The sequence below is a fragment of the Ornithodoros turicata genome, chromosome 9 (genome assembly GCF_037126465.1).
Source record: "Ornithodoros turicata isolate Travis chromosome 9, ASM3712646v1, whole genome shotgun sequence".
Taxonomy (NCBI): Eukaryota; Metazoa; Arthropoda; class Arachnida; order Ixodida; family Argasidae; genus Ornithodoros; species Ornithodoros turicata.
Window position 1 is genome coordinate 3,278,803 of NC_088209.1, and position 5,938 is coordinate 3,284,740.

Here is a 5,938-nt window from a genome sequence, read left to right on the forward strand (position 1 = left end):
TTACCTATTCTTGCTTTAATTACCGTTCGTTACCTTAAATTACTCTTCCCTCTTAATTACCTTCGATTACTTAAATTTCCAAAAACTTACCTCTATTTACATTTACCCTCTTATATGTCCTTTACATGTTCACTTATTCTTCTGCCTCAGTGAGGCGTCACCATCTCGCACGCGGGCACACACACACAGCTTTTACCATTTTGACGCTCCTAATGCTGACGCATTAATAAATCAAATTCATGAGAATCGGGGGCCTGCCTGTATTTGACTATATAGCATTATTCAAGTTGATTTGAGGTTTTGGTCAGTTGAAAGTTTTGCGTACACATTCAGCTTATCTCTCGTGTCTTACTTTAATTTCTATGTCGCTTCAGATCTTCGAAGAGTTTGCTCGAATCACCAGTGTCGACCCTCAACAAAAGCTCTATGAAATAGTGGACCAGTACTGTGATTCCGTTGTGCAACTCTCAGTCGGCAACAGGGCTCCACCGTTAGTTGGTCAGCATAGTTGTTCTGCATGCTGCAAATTTCTGCTCCGGTGATGCCAAGAGAGGTATGTACTCCGTCACCCATGTCACTGTGCGGTCTGTTTATTTTATCTTCATCGACCACTTAAGCAGTGTTGACTAAAGGGGCACTAAAATGCAAAAACAAGTTCACTTCAAATTACGTTACACGTTACGTTAATTTCGTACTTCCTGTCATCATTCGAAACTTGCGTTATGAACTTAGTCAAAAGTATACCGCATTCTTCCTTGCTTCGGCACTAAGCAGTAAGCGACGCTTCAGCTTGTGCAGCAGTGATTTTAGCTCATACTGCGCGTGCGACGCAATGGAGCAGTCCCGGTGACGGACTTTCATTTCAGAGCAGGATGTTTTTGCATTTTAGTGCCCCTTTAATAAATGAGGAAACCAGTGACTTTTTGTGGGAAGAATGACACGTTTGCATCTAGCATCTGGCAGCACTGTCCTTTCTGTTGAAGAAATGGGCTATTGCCAAGGCCATCATCTTTAGGACAAAAACAAACCTGGCAACATAGCTGCCACCCTGAAATTGGGACCCCTATCTGCTGGGATTCTTGTAATAATTAATAATTGGGTGTTTACGTCGCGATACAGCTGAGATCATAAGCGACGGGAGTCGGTCTGTGGATTGCTTTTGCCCACCTGAGGGTTCTTTAACGTGCGATGAGAGCTAATCACACGGCACCCCATATTGAACGACCCTCGCAGAAGACAGCGGTGGGATTCTTGGTGCCGATCGATAGTGTCTTGCACCTGCCACGTGATGCCACAGCCAACTGGAGTTACTGGCTCTCACACAAACCCTAAAGCACCGAAAGATTCCACATGAAACCCAGCTGAAACATGGAACAAAAAACAGTACAAGAAAGAAGACGTTTCCTCCTTGCACAGGACGATGAGGCAGGCTTGCCATTGGCTGTGCTGACGCAATGTGGGCCGTCCTTGGCCCGCGTCTCTTTCTCGTATACATTCACGACTTCCAAATGATCTCACATCATCGTAAGTATGTCTCTGTGCTGATGATTGTGTCATCTATCGTCTGATTACTAACGATTGTTGGAGCTGCATTAAGTAAACTAAAGGACACCCAGGTAAATTCAAAAAGACCGAATGGGGTAGTAATTGCTGTTTTAGGTACATCCTCGGGAGGCACGGGTGGGTATCTGGTAATTGGCTTTAGTAAGGTCAACCTTGCTGAAGTGGGCGGGGCCAGAGAAGGTTGGCAAAGGAGTCCTGAATATAGGTAATAGGTATAGGAATATAGGGATACCAATCTGGTATGGTGGCACTATCATCGTCACTGAGCAGGGTACGCTACAGTAGTATTAGAGTGCCTACAGTATACTGTCAGTATTTCTAGGCACTATAGTAGTACAGTTAAACTCCTCAATAACGAAAGCCCGCAAGAACGAAATTCTCCTAGCAACGAAGTAATCCGGCGCCCCCGGCAAATACCCATAGAGTCCAATGCATTTGCCCACTCTTAACAGCGAACAGTTTTTAAAATGCAGTCCCGCATTAACGAAAGTTTCAGGTAGTGCCCAGTAGAGCCCTGCGCATCGAAAAATGGCCCGGCCCGACCCGGGTCCAGACCTTCATATTTTTATGCGTCCCGACCCGTCCCGGCCCGGTGACCCAGTGACTAGAGCCTGGCCCGGTCTGGTAACCCAGCGAGTAGATCCCGGCATAGTATCTCCAGCCGCGCCGTACGCGTTTCTGCCGAATATCAAACAAATTTATCAGTAAATTTATAAGGAGAGAAGACAAACATACAAGTGATGGCGGTTTAACATCATAACCGCACCAGACCAAATTAAATCCAGAATGTACGCGGGCACGGCCGTTATCGTTACACTGTCAAGATTTTGCGGAGCTAGAGGATGCTGTTGACAAACTCCTTCTCCCAGCAAGCGGGTTGTAGCGGGGTAGTTGGTTGTAGAACATATCTGATACAAATGCAGCAAGAGACGCGGACAAGTAGGTTAAACAATGAAGACAGAAGACCTGCAGACTCGCAACTAGTAGAAGTTTAATGGAAGTAGAACATTATATACAGAAAAAAGGGTGCTGCATAAGTGTGCCTTCCATTGCCCTAACTCAACCGGAAAGAGATTACCTTGTCTGTTAATGTTGCACGTGTTATGCGGTGTGTTGGGTCACACGTGCAGATGCCTTTGTTATCAATCCATGTCCCCCTCTTTGTTGCAAGCCATTCAGGTTTCTTCTGCGTTGCGATTGGTTGTATCCCCCTTTTTTCTGTATATAATGTTCTACTTCCATTAAACTTCTACTAGTTGCGAGTCTGCAGGTCTTCTGTCTTCATTGTTTAACCTACTTGTCCGCGTCTCTTGCTGCATTTGTATCAGATATGTCCTTCTCCCAGTCCATACCCCTCTCACCAATCTTTGGCAAGTGATTGTGAAATACGTGAGGAGTGAGGAGCAATGTAAAGTGGCTTTCAGAATGTTCTAGAGGGTCGAATCACATGCCTAATGCTTGTCTTTGCAAAATATGCACAGGAATAACGCAAGCGCATGATGATATGAACTAATGCATCTCCATTGTGTGGAATTAGCTGCGTGGCCCGGTCGAGCCTGACTCCCGGAAACATATTTGTCGGCCCGGCCCGGCCCGCGGTGCTAGCGTATTTTGTCGGCCCGGGCTCGGCCCGGCCCGGAGCACACAGCCAACAACAAGCCCGGCTTGGCCCCCGGGCTGAGACAGGGGCCCGAGCCCGTGCACGGCTCTAGTGCCCAGCAAACAATATACATCCTGGGGAGATCTCGCCAATATCTTGTTGTGGAGATTTTGATGTCCCATGGACTTTCGTACATAGCCTGTTGACGTCTTTTTTTTACGTTGAGGGAACTACGCTTTCAGAAACTTTTGTTCGCCCAAGGTACGTCCTCGCAGTGTCACCTCTCAGACATCTGGATATTGATGGGACGTGTATATTTTCGTGCACATCCGCATTATATTGTATATTCCCTTGTATTTTTTTTGTCCTACTTCATGCAGAGGCATTAAATACACAGATTGCACGTTAAAGCTCTCATCAGTAGACAAGATACGTCCCATCTCCATACAGTGTATCCAAGTATGAAATCCCAGTCAAGAGGCCCCACTGATGTAGATACTGCAGTGATAATACTACGTTCCAGCCATAATTTGGCGCAATGTGTCACTGGCACCAGTCATGAGCTCGGCAACTCCGTGTAACGAGCGTCAGTACTGTACCGCACCTCTGTCAGTACTGGATGGAGCATATACTAAAATACAAGTATCCGGGACACGTTCATTAAAGGAGCGTGGAAATCATTTGGAACATATATTTTTCACCGCTTGATAATACTACCTTCATAAGCTGTCACGCAAAATATTTCCTTCGAAAACCGCGAATTTCCTGGGAAAATTAGTTTGCAGGAATGGGCTCCGTGGCGACAGTCTCCCCCAAGCCGAGTGTGGCGTGTGGTGATGTCACGTGGCCGAGCACTTCACGTTGTTGAACTGGATGACCTTTTGTGGACGGACGCAGACTTCATTGTGCACGAGGAGTGCAGCGACGACACCATTATCGATGGTGTGTGCGCAAAGGAAATGAGGAGAGTGGTGATGAGAATGGTGAAAACAAAGCACAAGAAAGGCAAGCAAGCTCGCGTGACGTGATCGACGCTTTCGACGTTATCCAGACTTTCCTTGACGTCCACGACAACAAAGCTACAGATAGCTTATCCGGCTGCCATGTCCGTATTGTGCAGGCGAAGTGGAGGAAAATAAGCGACTATTTTCATTAATTTTGTTCTGGAAAGTAATGGGCGTGCTTATTTTGTTCATTTTTGTCCACTTATTTTTGCTGCAATGCATGCTATTCTAACTGTTGGATATGTTTTTCCTTTTTTCTCTAACAGCTATGTAACTGATGCCATTATTTGTGTTTAAGGTTAGTTTATGTAGTATAAGCATTCATTAGTTTTATTTAGCGCATTAGTTTATTTAGCACATGTGCTCAATATGTGTTATTTGGATGCATTATTAATTCTAGAGATTTAGTTTATTTTTACGTTGTACCGATTGTATGCTGTACGGGGGCTGGGCCCTTGTCAAGCTGTACTTTACAGCTTTTTTGTCTATTACTCCACACCTGATTGGTGAGAATAAAATGAATTGCATGCAAATGAATTTTTGCAATAGCAAAGTTCTCACGAGAAGTAAAAAAACTTCCTTCCCCGGCAGTTTCGTTATTGTGGGGCTGTATATCATTCCCAGCACATCCCCCTTGCCAGGAATGCCTCGATGGTATGTCATTGTCGCCCCTGGGAGTGCACCGTACTGGAAGGAGTATGTTTCAGGAAGGTCGCTCACCACTAACAATGCTTTCAAGAAACCCTGAAGAAGCAACAAAATACTTCAGATTTTTCTTTTTGTGCGTGTATTGCCTTGGAGTTAATACACTCTAAGTCTTTTCACACCTTTAAAGGTGTAACAACGTGCATGGCGCACGCCTTTTTAGGTGTAATTTTGGTAACATCATAATGGAGCACGGTTTCGCACAAATTTTCTTTACTCGAGTGTTGTCTGTCCTCCAAAAATTCAGTCTTGCGACATCTCAACGTTGTTCAACAGTATTGTAGACACTTGCGCGTGCTCGATTATCGTTAGCGATGCATATATGCATTAGCTCGTACCTACGATATCCAAGACATAATGAAAGCAAGATTTGCACTGACACTTGATCTTTAGTAATGCTTTCCAAATTTTGTAAAATATCACCCTGGAGATGCAATGTTACGCAACCAGGTTGAATGTTCATAGCGCACACCTTTGAAGGTGTGAAAAAGTTAACAGTGTATGGGGGGAATAACGTTTTGATGAACGGCAAAAGGGGTGCACGGTGCAAAAAAGTTTGCTATTGACTATTAACTATTGCTCTAAACCAGAACAAATGCTTGCCACAAAGTTTCAGATGTAGTGTCGGATTGCATTGGATTTATCCCAGTGACCGATATATTGGAACCGAAAATCTGCCAGATTAAGCCAGTAGAAGCCGTAACTGCCAGATGTGCATGTCGTTACGGTGCGTGGTCGACGACTCAAGTATATTCGTCGTGTTTGACAAAATACTATTTGAATTTAGTGTCAAATATGTAATTGCTGTATTTTGCCCGAATATCAAATATTCGCTTAGCCTTAATAAATCTGTGGTCGCTTGGGTCGCCGGTTTGTGCTAGCAAGAGTCAACTGTAACTGTGGTACACTTGTTACCCTCCAGTCTGTTCAGCACTGTATAGTTGAAATGGATTTTCGATGTCACTCACTCTTAACTCTCTTTCAGATCTCACCTGTCTAGCTTTCTTCGTAGCTCTGCCGAGCCTTTTAAAGGAAACCCACACTTCATTCATAAAATCAAATGTAA

At 44.6% G+C, this 5,938-nt stretch overlaps 1 long non-coding RNA gene across 1 annotated transcript; it reads left to right on the forward strand.

Annotated features, from left to right (window-relative positions):
* The first annotated feature begins 346 nt into the window (after positions 1-346).
* LOC135368059 (uncharacterized) lies at positions 347-5,938 on the forward strand. Its single transcript, XR_010414652.1, has 4 exons — positions 347-553; positions 1,234-1,524; positions 3,942-4,465; positions 5,858-5,938. It is a non-coding gene; the product is annotated as an uncharacterized LOC135368059 (long non-coding RNA).